The 12253-nt window shown below is 53.3% G+C and overlaps 1 long non-coding RNA gene across 1 annotated transcript in view; it reads left to right on the plus strand.

The window, feature by feature from the left end:
• Positions 1-11973, plus strand: part of LOC110142684 (uncharacterized) — a 156982-nt gene extending 145009 nt beyond the window's left edge. The window contains exon 3 of the long non-coding RNA XR_002315387.2: positions 6658-11973. This is a non-coding gene — a long non-coding RNA (uncharacterized lncRNA). The remainder of the gene's footprint in view (positions 1-6657) is intronic.
• Positions 11974-12253: the final 280 nt, after the last annotated feature.

The raw sequence follows: 12253 nt of genomic DNA on the forward strand, positions 1-12253 counted from the left end.
ATTACGGGGGCCATCCGACGAGAATTTTAAGGGAGAGGCGCGGTGGATGCTCACAGAGGACAAAGCTTATTCCTTTGGGAGTCACGGACCTGCACCTCTGTTCTCAGTCAGAGGTGTTCGCACTGCATGAATCAAACCCCAGGGATGCAGGGCTCACCTGGAAGAGTGAAAGAAACAGGGCGTGGGGATGGCGGAAGAGTACATGGGGTGTAGAAGGTCATGTCTTTGCCGGGGTGGAGTTGATGAATGCAGTGGTTGCCTGTGATCCTGCGGGAAAGGGTGTCTCCCTGCCCACCCCTGGGCAGTGCCTCTTGGCCCTCAGATTTCACCCGGGCGGGCAGGCTGCTGGGCCTCATGAGTGGACCCCTGGGGACAGAGACAGAGAAATACTGCCCTGCAAGCAGAACATCTGGAAGCTTCCTAAAGCTTATTTCTCAACGAGTTTGCAACATTTGGGACATTAGCATACGAGGTTTACAGACTGGAGGGAACCCAGAGGTTCTAGTTCAGTTCAGTTCAGTTGCTTTAGTTAAGAGTGAGATGCATTCCGACTCTGTGCGGAAGGGCGGGATGTAGGAAGGGAACGCATGAGCCTTGGAAATGGCCAGTGGGAGCTCCAAAGCCCTAGATTCTTTGCCCAGGAACCTGTTCAGTGTCTCTGGGGACAGACCAGGCCTCTGGGCCCCTTTCCTCTTTGATGGCCCTGGTGCAGGGTGACTGGCTTTCTCTGTTCCAAGCAGGTGCATGAAGTGGACTGGAAGAATCCCGGGGAAGGGAAGGGCAAGAGCGGGGAGGCTCCATGCCACTGAGTCTTCGCCTCTCAAAGACCCACAGGGAGTTCGCCTCTTCTGTAGAACAGTGGGCCCCGACTCGTTTTGGTGCCAGGGACCAGTTTCCTGGAAGACAGTTTCTCTACGGACCCAGGTTGGTTGGGTGGAGGGTTTGGGGATGATTCAGGCACATTGCATTTACTGTGCACTTTATTTCTATTGTTGTTACATCAGCTGCACCTCAGACCATCAGGCATCAGGTCCTGCAGGGTGGGGGCCCCTGCTAAGGGAGCCCGATGCACCTTCCCATCCAGGTGGCCAGGTAGGGCTGACGCAGGTGGGGCCTGTTCATCCTGTAGCTGTGAGCCTCTGTCTTGTCCCCTCCTCCTCTGTCCTCCACTCCTCTCTCTCTTCCCTCCTCACCTCTTTCCCATCCTCCTCTTTTTAGTTTTTCCTTCCTCTTCCTCCTCCCCTCTGCTTACCCCAGTGACATCCTGGACTTCATGATTTGGGCCAAAGGAAATAAGGAAACGCTTGGCTCAGCCTTTCGGCCAGGCAGGCCGGGGATGAAATAATGAAGGCAAAAGACGGTCCCAGCAGAAGAGAGAACTTACATGTGACCGCATCCTTCTTTGTGAGAAGTCAGAGCATCAACCTGTTCAGCTCTGTCTCTTGCTCAGCGGCTGGTTTCTCATTAGATTCTCTCCTCCCTTTCCACTCTGACCCGAGCAGGGACCGCCAGCCAAGCTTATTATCAGGACAGCTTTCGAGATGTGAAGTCTCTCCTTGCTCAGAGAGCATCCCTGTGGGAGAATTCTGGTTTCGGTGCCTGGCGACTTTACCAACTGGATGCAGAATGGAGGCTTCCTGTCCCTAAACTGGCCCCACTGTGGGATCACCGTTTTTACCGAGATGGTGCATCTTGTCCAGTGAGTTCATGTGTATAGCGTTGGGTGGGAGCCGGCTCATTTTGTGCTGGCTTTATGAGCGGAGGAGGCTGAGGCTTTGTGTGGTTATTCCTGGGAGACACCTTCCTGCAGGGCATCCACCCTGTTCTGACGGGAAACGAGGTGACACAGTCACCAGGAATCCCAGGCCAGCCAGTCACCGGTCTGGCAGCCGGGATGTGCGTTCCCAAGTCTGCCCTGGTGAGCCTGGGGGCGGTTTCTGCCTCGGGGCATCTTGCGTCCTGGCTGTCATTGGGACTCAGGTGTATCGCCACCTTCTTCTCTCCCCTGGGCTCGCTGGCCCTTGGCAACGTGCAGCGGTTCTCAGCACCTGCCACCCGTCGGAATCAGCGGCCCGGCTCTAACTGCTGCCTCGTCCCGCCCTAAGCGATTCCGGCTTCCCCAGACGGGGCTGAGCCCCAGGCATGGGAGTTTTGAAAACCTTGCCAGGTTGTTCTCAGGTGCAGCCGAAGTCAAGAACGGGCCGCACCTCAGAGGCAGGGATTGTCCGTGGGAGGGATTCCGCTGTTCCCCATCCCCCACCCCCAATGCCAGACACACGCCGTGTCCGAGGCATTTTCAGTGGTCGCCCTGAGTGGGGCTGTTCCTGGCTCCTTGAGGCTGGAGGTCAGGGATGTAGCTGAGCATCCTCCAGTGCCTCAGACTTCATCCCAGCGCCAGCCGCCCAACCCCAACCAAGAGCAGCCAGCAACCCTCTTCTCTCCGTCCGTGGGGAAGCAGATGGTGTGTGCCCTGAATGACAAGCTCAGTTCCCTATATGCTGCAAGAAGATCATCATGAACGTAGTGGCTTGAAGCCACACTCACTTCTCTCATGGTCTCTTTCATCGGCCACTTTCACTGGGCTGAAGTCAAGGTGTCTGCAGGGCTGTTTTCCTTTGGAAAACTCTGGGGAAGGGTTCGTTTCTTGGCCTTTCTAGCCTCTGGAGACCGCCTGCTCCCCTTGCCTCCTGCTTCCCGCCTTGAAACACTCCGTCCAGCCTCCCGCTTCCGTCGTCCCACCTCTTGCTCCTTCTCCATCCTCCCCCTCTGCTTCCCTCTCATTAGGACACTTGGGAGTGTACGTGTCCCCTCTCCCCCAGTCATCCAGGACAGTCTCTGCCTCTCAAGATCCTTGACTTGCTCACACCTGCGCAGTCTCTTATGCTGTAGGAGGTGACATTCACAGGTTGCAGGGGTATTAAGATGTATCTTTGGGGGCTGATATTCAGCATATCAGGCTTGCCAGGTGGCACAGTGGTAAAGAACCTGTTGGCTGCCAATGCAGGAGAAGCAAGAGATGTGGGTTCCATCCCTGGGTCGGGAAGATCCCCTGGAGGAGGGCATGGCGACCCACTCCAGTGTTCTTGCCTGGAGAATCCCAAGGACAGAGGAGCCTGGCCGGCTACAGTCCCTGGGGTGGCAGAGAGTCAGGCATGACTTGAGCTTGCATGCACACGCACTCAGCCTTTCGCAGGGGCCCTCCTGGTACTACTGTTCTTCCTTTCCTGGTCCCCAGTTTTTCTCCAGGGGTTGTTCCACCTGTAGACTCTTAAGATGCATTCTCCTTCTGTCCTGGGTGTTTTCAAAGAAGCAGGGTCTGAAGGGCAAGGCGGCGTGTTGGAGTCCTGTCTAACCAGCTCCTAGTGGCCATAGCAACGGGCAGGGAAACATTCGAGGGAAAAGTCAGGGGGAGGGGACCCAGCCCTGACGTTAGCAGCTGCCTTAACCTGGCAAATGATGCTGCGGGGAGAGGCAGGGAAGCCGACCCGGCGTCTCAACCACCGTCAGCTTCCCACCCACCCCCACCCCACCCCCAAGTCTGGGTTTCTAAGTGATCTTTCAGATCTCCAGGTGCCCGCTAATCTGCTGGCCCAGTGCCTTTCTCTAGGCTAACAGAGGTGTGTCTTTGGCCAAATACAAAAGCTAGACCCAGAAGGGTTTGGTGTGGGGCGAGGGTGTGTCCGGCCCTGCTGAGGCTGGTCCTGACCTCGTTCTCCTCCCCTGGGTGGACGCTCCTGTGTCCACCCTTCCCCTCCCCCTGCCCTGGCCCCCTTTGCTGGGTCTGTGGGGCTGTGGGATGAGTTGGGCGGTGGGGGGAGAGGCGGTGTGTTTGGCTTTTTGTTTTGTTTTGCGCATGCCTCCCGACGTTCCCCTCTGTGTTTAATGTCCCGGTGCCGAGTGCATGCGGTTGCCGGGAGACGAGAAGGAAGTCCCCGAGTGATTCACGGGCAGCTGCCAGTTCATTTGCTGGCCTTGTGCGTCTCCCTGGGGAAAGGCCTTCTCCCCGGTCCTCGCTGGTTCAGGCGTCTGAGGAGGGGGAACGTGGAAACTAGAAAGTTTAGCAGAACTTTGGGGCTGTTGGGGGCGTTTCGGGGTCCCAGGGAAAGAGAGTGGAGGGAGAGACTTCCAGTCTCCCTCTTGGCTGCCTGGAGCCCCAGGGTGCTTCTGTGAAGGCTGCTGCGCTGGCTTTTGGGGGAGCTGACTCCTGCCTGCAGACTCTGTCCTTCCGCGGTGCTCCTGCAGACACACGTCTTGAGGCATCTTCTCCCTCCCCAAGGCGCTTATGGTGATGTCCTGCCGCCTCTGACTGTCAGCACCCCTCTCTCTGGCTTCATTGCAGCCCATACATCCCCACCCGGGGTTTAGCCCAAGCCCCCAGGAAGGAGAGCTCCCTCGCGCCAGGCTGAGCCGCGAACTCACAGGACCGTGGGGGGGGGGTGCAGGGGGGCCTATTGGCCGCGTCCTCCGCGAACGGCCCTCTGATACAGAGGCCCTTCCGGCCTCAGGCTCCGTCAGCGTTGCCTCTCTGCTGTGGCCCACAGGAGTGGAGTGTGCCTGTCTGGCTTCTGTCTGCCTTCTCAGCCTCTCCTCCCGCGTGGTGCTTGTGAACGAGCCGATTTGCAGGTGATTTCTCATGGGCTGGCGGTGACGGAGTCAGAGACGCGGGGGGCCCAGATTTATCTGCATCCGTGACTGTGTGTGTGCTCGGTCGCTCGGTCCTGTCCGACTCCGTGCCAGCCCGCGCACTGTGGCCCGCCAGGCTCTTCTGTGCATGGGGATTCTCCAGGGAAGAACGCTGGAGTGGGTTGCCATGCCCTCCTCCAGGGCATCTTCCTGACTCAGGGATTGAACTCGTACCTCCTGCCTTGGCAGGCGGATTCTTTACCACTGAGCCACCTAGGAAGCCCAGCGCTGCTTGTGAAAGCAGTATTTTAGTTAAGGGGGAGAAAAGGCCTATTTAAACTGTTCAAGTTTTGCTGGTGGCTCAGATGGTGAAAAAAAATCCACCTGCCAATGCAGGAGACCCGGGTTTGATCCTGGAAAGATCCCTTCCCAACCCAGGGATCTAACCCAGGCCTCCAGCACTGCAGGCGGGTTCCTTACCAGCTGAGCCACCAGGGGAGCCTAGGAATACTGGAGTGGGGAGCCTGTCCCTTCTCCAGAGGAACTTCTGACCCAGGAATAGAAAGGGGGTCTCCTGCATTGCAGGTGGATTCTTTACCAGCTGAGCTGCCAGGGAAGGTCTCAGCAATTTTAAGATGAGGAAGTCCCCTGAGGGTGTTTCGTGGTACTAAGTGTGTTTGTTGCTCAGAAACGGGGAGTTAGGTGGGGTAGTGGGAAGCCAGGAACGCATAAGGCCAAGTCCATCTTCATGTATTTGCCGTCAGCAGTGTTAAAGGGAGATGTGTTAAATCGTATTTTCCCCTTCCTCCCCTATCCACTCTGGATCATCTCCTAACTAGCTGTTAAGGTCTCGTGAGAAGCTGGCGACAGAGGATGAGATGGGCGGATGGCATCATGGACTCGATGAACGTGAGATGAGTGGATGGCATCATGGACTCGATGAACGTGAGATGAGTGGATGGCATCATGGACTCGATGAACGTGAGATGGGTGGATGGCATCATGGACTCGATGAACGTGAGATGGGTGGATGGCATCATGGACTCGATGAACGTGAGCTTGAGAAAACTGAGAGACAGTGAGGGACAGGGAAGCCTGGTGCGCTGCAGGCCGTCCGTGGGGTCGCAAAGAGTCGGACACGCCTGAGTGGACGGCCACCTGTGAGAGCAGAGGGCTGTTCCCGCTGGAGTGGACATCAGGCTTAGTGACCAGGTGCTGGCCATCCTGTCCCGAGAAGCGTGGCCCCTCTGTGCCTCGATTTCTTCATCTGTAAACTGGGTGATCTGACTCCTCCATGCTCCTGACCCCAGAGCTCACAGGTTGAAAAACAGGATTGTCCACTTCTTCTGAGCTGTGTTTGGTTTTTAAAATCAGCCGTGGTGTAGTGGTAAGGCTTGCGTGAGGGTTCCCAGCAATGATGCAGTGAACAGAGTTCCTTGAACAGTATGTGTTAGTCACTCAGTCATGTCCGACTCTTTGCAACTCCATGGACTGTAGCCCGCCAGGCTCCACTGTTCATGGAATTCTCCAGGCAAGCATACTGGAGTGGGTTGCCTTCCCAACCCAGGGATCGAACCTGGGTCTCCGCATTGGCAGGTGGATTTTTTTTTTACCGTCTGAGCCACCAAGGAAACTTGAACAGTGTAAACAAGCCTTTCCCCCACCTTAACTAAAATATTGCTTGAAGGAGCATCGGGCTTCCCAGGAGGCTCAGCAGTAAAGAATCTGCCTGCCTGTGCAGGAGATGTGAGTTCGATCCCTGCGTTGGGAAGGTTCCCCTGGAGAAGGAAATGCAGCCCACTCCATCATTCTTGCCTGGGAAATGCCATGGACGGAGGAGCCTGGACGGCTACAGTCCTTGGGGGTCACAAAGAGCTGGACACAACTGAGCAACTAAAGAACAACAATGTTCTGTTCAGTAGCTAGAACATTCTGGATTAAAGGCAGGAAGGTGATGTTTGTTGTAGAAAGACATCCATTGAAAGGACAGAAGGCATTAGAATCTCACTCTGATGCTGTTTTTTTGGTCCACAGGCCTGGAAGCCAGGACAGGTGGAGAACTGTTCCTCTCGCCCACAGCTCCCACCAGGAGCCTCAGTGTAACCATGAAGACCCCACGGAGCTAAGATGGGACCTTCTCTTAAGAGGCAAGCGCTCTGGATTGGAATGAGAAGTCTTATTCTGGAGAACGGACTTCCCTGGTGGCTCAGTGGGTAAAGAATCTGCCTGCAACACAGGAGACCTGGGTTCAATCCCTGGGTCAGGAAGATCCCTTGGAGAAGGAAATAGCTACCCACTCCAGAATTCTCATCCCATGGACAGAGGAGCTTGGCAACTTACAGGTCCATGGGGTTGCAAAGAGTTGGATGTGACTGAGTGACTAACACACACACACATTCTGGAGGCTAAAGGAGCTTCTGGATTTAAGAAGATGTTTGAGGAGAAAGCAAAGAACCTCGGCCTGAGGAATCCTGTCTGTGTTGACCTGCGTGAACAGGAGGCCACCTCCAGCTGAAAGGGCCGCCGTGATCCTGGACCTTATAACTCTGTCTGCTGGTGCCTGATCTTCAGACCGCCCCCCACCAGTCCTTGGAAACCAGAGGATTTTCTCCTGCATTCTTTCGTGCTCCCCACTTCCCACGTCTGCTGTGCTTTCGGACTCAGCAGTTCTCTTTAACTCCATCACTTCTCAGCTGGATACAGAGTGAATAGTTCGCTACACGTAAGTCAACTGATCTTACATTTTGCTCCTTCTGAAAAGGCTGGTATTTGCATATTGGAGTACAAGCAGCCTTGGAAGAGCATCCCTCCTCATGGATGTGGGGTCTGGTTCTGCAGGCTCCAGACTGATGCAGGTCTGTGCAGAAATCCTTTAGGCTCTAAAGATGCTAGGACCTTGGAAAGGCTCTTGCAGGGAGCTGGATCCTGAAGACTAGCGTTGCCCACAGTCCACTTTCTTGGTTCGGATTGCACGCAGGTGCGCGTCTGGAGGAGCAGAACACGAATACGTTGTCTGTTGATACAGATGTGTGATCAGCTCCCAGTGGGGCAGTCGGAGTCCACGTCAGAACACCATGCTTCATTACGGACTATCCAGCAGCCAGAGGTGATGGGGTTTCTAGAGGACCCTCTCTTTCCATTGTGTCCAGACCACAGATGGGACCCCACAAAACCCAAGTCCTGTTGATGAAGTGAACCTTTTCTGTTGAGAACAAAACAGCTCCTGATGAAACAAAAAATAATACAGTCACTGGAAACAATGGAAAATAGACTATGCGATGTGTGTGTGTGTGTGTGTGTGTGTGTGTGTGTGTGTGACACATTTGTATGGAATAAGAGCCAAGAAGAAAATTTCTGCATCTTAGCTAGATGGACTGAGAGCTAAAAACCTTTGGGATGGCGTTGTCTGGAGAGTGATGGAGTTGGCTGGAACACTTCCTGAAATTCCTTTGACCTCTTGGGTCCCTTAAAATATCAGGGGTGTGTAAATTGGGCCAAAGTGTGTGCTTTCTGTCTGACGTCTCCTGGATAACCTTCAAGGTCAACCCAGATGCTGTTGACTCGGAACTCCCCTCCCCCAGTTCCCTTCCCTTTCCAGACACTGGCTTTATCTGGGATAAGGCAGCGGAACTTGGTAGTGGTCGCGGGGGAGAGAGGAGAAGGAGGTTGCGCCAGCCCCAGTTTGGGTGCTCATGACAAGTGAGAGCAACCTGAAGGCAAATTACAGGTTCTTTCCAGGTTAGTTAAAGCCAAGCTTTCAGGATTGCATGCCATCCTGAAGTTGTTGCTTCTTGTCAGAGGATCAAGGCTTTATCTCTTCTGCTGAAAGACAGGCTTAAGCATCTCATCTAACCGTGCTCATCTTGTGTGGTGGCCCCGGCGCAGGGGGTGGAGGTCATCACCTACTGGGGTAGAGATGAGCACGCAAGCATCTAGAAACGACTCTGTCATCGCTCACCTGTCGAGATTAAGACCCAACCTCCTGCACGTGGGTCTTTCCCTCTGTCCTCAGTCTCCCTGCCTTCACTGTGGTTGAAGGAACACTTGCCAGCTTCCAGGGTGACATTTTTTTTTTTTTAAAGGACTCATTTCAGATGTTTCCTTCGTTTTTATATCCCACACGTGGTCATTGGTTCCAGAAGAAGTCCCACTGTGGTGCCAAAAGCAGCAGTTTCCTCTTCTTCCCTCTTCTCTTCTCATCCACGTCGAATCCCAGATCCCCAGGCCTGAAGTGGTCTAGAGCATCACTCTTATCTAGATCTACCCCTGACTAGTGCAGGAATCCTGTTTCCAGCGTCAGATGCGGGATGGGCAGGCCCTGGGGGAGGCAGCCTTTCTGGCAGCTTGAGAGAGACCTGGGAGAGAAGGTTGGATGATGTTCAGCCTTAGGGGGGACAGCAGGATTCTAAGGAGCACTTCATGGGTGGCCAAGTGTCCACATGTGTCAATTTCTCCATCCGATAGCGAGCCAAAGGCATCTCATTTCTGGGTCCAGCTGTGTGTCTTACACTGATTAAAAAAAAAAGCACAGAGTGGGGAGACAGGGAGACCTGAGTTTTTGTCCCAGGAAGTCCCGCTTCCTAGTTCCTTCTATGTAAAATGAGGGAGTCACGTCACTCATCCCCCAAAACCTCTTCTGTCGTCATATGGAGAGACATAGTTCATGACTTAAAAGATCTGCTATTTTTTTTTCCTCTCTGGCTCTAGTCCTAGCCGTAATTTCTTTTTCCCTTAAGTTTTTAAAAAGTATCCAGCAGTTATTTGTCTATCTGTTGATTTATCAACATCTTTGTTCCCGACCAGTGATTGAACTCGCACCTCTTGCAACGGAAGCAAAGAGTTTTAACCACTGGACCTCCAGGGCAGTCCCCGGGTTAATTTCAGCTTGCTCCAAGATCATGTATAAGTCACTCAAACCTTTTTCTCCAGGTCTCAGTTTTCCCATCAATAAAATGGGAGAGGTAGGGGGTGGTCTTAGTGGTCCTCCAAGTTCTCCTCCCGTGTGTCAAGTTTTAAGCCTTGTCTGACGCACCCCATGGCTGATGGGTAACTCTTGCTTTGCCTTCGGCCACACCAGCCAAAGACAGGGCTGTCTTAGGAAGTCCATTACCAACGACTCCTTCAAAGCTGTTTGCACTTGTCAGCTGCACCGAGCAAGAGTTTGTCGAAGGAGAAGGCAAATAGACATTCAGACTGATGACAGGCCGGGGGAGGGGGACCGCTGTTTGCCTGGGGTGACCGGGAGGGAGAAAAAAACCTGCCTGCCATCTTGACCAATAAATAAAAACTGGGAGCTCTGCGTGGCTAAAACTGTAGGGGATTTATTAGTTTGCTCAGTGAAAGGCAAATATTAAGTCTTAAGTTGGCCTGTCCTGGAACTTGCCTTTTGGCGTTTGTATGCCGTCCGGCACTGATCACTGTGTACTCCAGGTTATCGGGTTCTGTCGAAGGGTTTTTTTAAAAAGACTTTTTCCGTCTCCTTCTTATTTCCTTCCTCCTTGCCTGCCCCTGCCCCCCCAGCTCCCACCTTCTCCGATAACTCAACTCTGGGCTTTGGTGAGCCGGGGAAAACAGGGTGTGGGAGCCTTGTCGTCCTGGGTGTGAAGCGCCTGTGTTCAGGGCTCCAGCTTACCCGGGAGTTAACCGCGACCGTGGTGCAGTTGCTCTCGGGGCTGCGAACTCACCAGATGGTCCTTGGGGGGTCTCCTCCCTCCTCCACCCTGAGCGCTTCAAAAGTCAGGTCCCAGGCTGTTGGGCAAAGCTTGTGCCTCTCATTAACATACGCATCACCACCACCACTGGAAAAAAGACACAGACCTCTTGGTTTCTAAGTTTTTTCCACAGTGAACACATGAGTTCAGCCTGAAATGCCTCACGGTGAACTGAACGGGCTTGTCACTCTCCACATGAGTCCGGCTGGGACCTGGGACACCGCTGTACCTAGACAGCATCTCGTCCAGCATAAAATACAAAGACTGTAAGGATTAGACGTGACTGTGATATGCAGTTGGGGAAAATGCTGGACAATAACATACAGAAAGACTCAAAACCCAACTGCTGCTTTTGAGGCTCCTGGAGCAAAAACAGGGGGTCGGGAGCAAAATCAGGGTCCTTCACGTGTCCCCTGCACACAGCACCACCCAGGTTTGCCCACCCAGGCCCCTGCTCTGCCTGACCCCAGACCTGCCTCCTGCCCTCAGCCAGCTCCCTCCACTTGGGGAGCGAGGAAGAGGGCCTGTGACATGTCTTCATTGCCCACTGCTGTAGCAGGAGCCCAAATCAAGCCTGCCTGCATTTCTTGTCTGGTCTGTCATCAATTTCTGTTGATCAGGTAAGGCCAAGAACCCGAGGAGATATCCAGTCCCCAGGGGTTGGACAGCCACCCAGTCTCTCCAGTTTCTAAGAATGAGCCTCAGCGGAACAAAACTAGATGGCTTGTTCTTAACCCTTTGCTGGAAACATCTTCAGTCTGAAGCGCTGCAGCTCCAGGCACTCAGGTAGAGATCCAGGCACTCAGGTCTCCTCGATGGTGGTCCCTGATACCCACCCGCTGAGGGGTACAGCATACCAATGCACACTGCTCCATGTCAGACCTCCAAGGCCCTTTTCCAGGCCACCCTGCTAACCATCCGTGGAGAAGACTTCGTGCTAGCCCACCCGGATATAGCGGTTCCCCACCACTACTCATGCAGTCAAGAGCGGGGAAATGTTCTGGAATTGCTTAATTAGGAAAGTTCCTTTCACACTCCAGTGGTGATTTTTGATTGAACTCAGCGTGAGTTTTAATCCTCTGGCAGTTCTTCCTGGATGAGTCTATATTGGGCAGCCAGGCTACTGAAATCCTGTTCATCCTTAGAGGTCGTTTCAGACGCTTCCTGCTCTAGGAAGCCTTCCTGGGTTTATTATTCCCTCTCAATCAGTTGTGACCTCCCACTCTGTCACACTCTCTTAAAACATCTGGCATTGGCTAGGGACCCCAAAAGGAATAAGTTTGAAAGTATAAGAGGTGACCCAGTTTCTGCTTTTATGAGAGAAACAGTATTGGGAGAAAAAAAGTTTAAAACAAGTTCAGAATAAGCAGAGTAAATGACATACAAAAGGTGCTATGGTAAGGAAAGGGGATCAGCCTTTTGGGGTCCCTAACCACAGCCAGGGTCACTGGAGACCTGCAGCTAAGAAGTCTTGAGTTGTAGCCTTGTGGCTTTTGCCACAAGGAAGATGGAGTTGATTTTCCCTATTCATGATCTGTAACTGTGTATACCACTAAACTTGCCTGGTGTTTTTGTTTGTTTGTTTGTTTGTTTGACTGCCTATTAATCAATAAAGTGTTTCCTGAACAGCAGAAAAAAATGTGCTTGTTTCTTGATTGGTTGGTTTTTCTGCAGAATTTCTTCTTGAAATAGGATATGCCTGGTTTTTTTTGTTTTTTTTTTTTTACCAGTTATCTGAGAGCTAAGGCCATTTTTAGGGGCTTCCCAGGTGGCGCTATTGGTAAAGAACCCTGCTGCCAATGCAGGAGACAAGAGACACAGGTTTGATCCCTGGGTCGGGAAGATCCCTTGGAGGAGGGCATGGCAACCCACTCCAGTATTCTTGCCTGGAGAATTCCATGGACAGAGGAGCCTGGTGG

The sequence above is a fragment of the Odocoileus virginianus genome, chromosome 17 (genome assembly GCF_023699985.2).
Source record: "Odocoileus virginianus isolate 20LAN1187 ecotype Illinois chromosome 17, Ovbor_1.2, whole genome shotgun sequence".
Lineage (NCBI taxonomy): Eukaryota > Metazoa > Chordata > Mammalia > Artiodactyla > Cervidae > Odocoileus > Odocoileus virginianus.